This window comes from Helianthus annuus, chromosome 13, assembly GCF_002127325.2.
Source record: "Helianthus annuus cultivar XRQ/B chromosome 13, HanXRQr2.0-SUNRISE, whole genome shotgun sequence".
NCBI classification, from domain to species: domain Eukaryota; kingdom Viridiplantae; phylum Streptophyta; class Magnoliopsida; order Asterales; family Asteraceae; genus Helianthus; species Helianthus annuus.
Window position 1 is genome coordinate 74,499,474 of NC_035445.2, and position 1,031 is coordinate 74,500,504.

The following is a 1,031-nucleotide window of genomic DNA, read 5'->3' on the forward strand; positions in this document are numbered from 1 at the left end:
CTTGCTTCACCTTAATGCCGTTTACCAAAAGTAAATAATCAAATCTTGATTTATCAAATGCTTTGGTAAAAAGGTCGGCACGTTGGTGGTCGGTATGAATATGAACCACATCGATAAGTCTCTTTTCAAAGCAATCACGTATGAAGTGATATTTAATATCGATGTGCTTCGTTTTCGAGTGCTGTACAGGATTTCTAGTGATCTGTAAGGCAGCCTCATTATCAACATAAATAGGAGTAGTTAGGAATTCAAAACCGTAGTCCCGCATCTGTTGTTGGATCCATAGAACCTGGGAGCAGCAACTAGACGCAGCAATGTATTCTGCTTCACATGTAGACGTAGCCACACATGTCTGCTTCTTGCATTGCCAAGTGACTAGGCGATTACCTAAGAACTGACATCCTGCTGTAGTTGATTTTCCATCTTTCTTGCAGCCGCCGAAATCAGAATCACTGAAAGCTTTAAGATCGAAGTTATCATCCTTAGGATACCATAACCCGGTGTCAGGGTAAGTCTTCAGATAACGAAAGATCCTTTTGACAGCAGCATAGTGAGAGACCTTCGGATTCGCTTGATACCTAGCGAGAAGACAAGTTGGATACATAATGTCGGGTCTTGATGCGGTGAGATACATTAAAGATCCAATCATAGCACGATAGAGCGAAGAATCCACAGCATCTCCTTCGTCATCCGGAGTAATTCCATGATTCTGAGGAAGAGGAGTAGAAATTGGCTTCGAATCGGACATCTGGAACCGGCTCAAGATGTCCCCGACGTACTTGGTTTGATGAATAAAAATTCCAGATTCGGATTGATTTACTTGCAAACCCAAGAAGAACGTCATTTCACCCATCGCACTCATCTCGAATCGATCTTGCATCACCTTTTCAAATTCTTTACACAACTTATCATCGGTAGAACCAAAGATAATGTCGTCGACATACACTTGTACCAACAGAAGATCTTCACCATTCTCTTTGATGAAGAGGGTACAGTCGATCAAACCCCGTCTAAAACCATTGCTGAGCAGA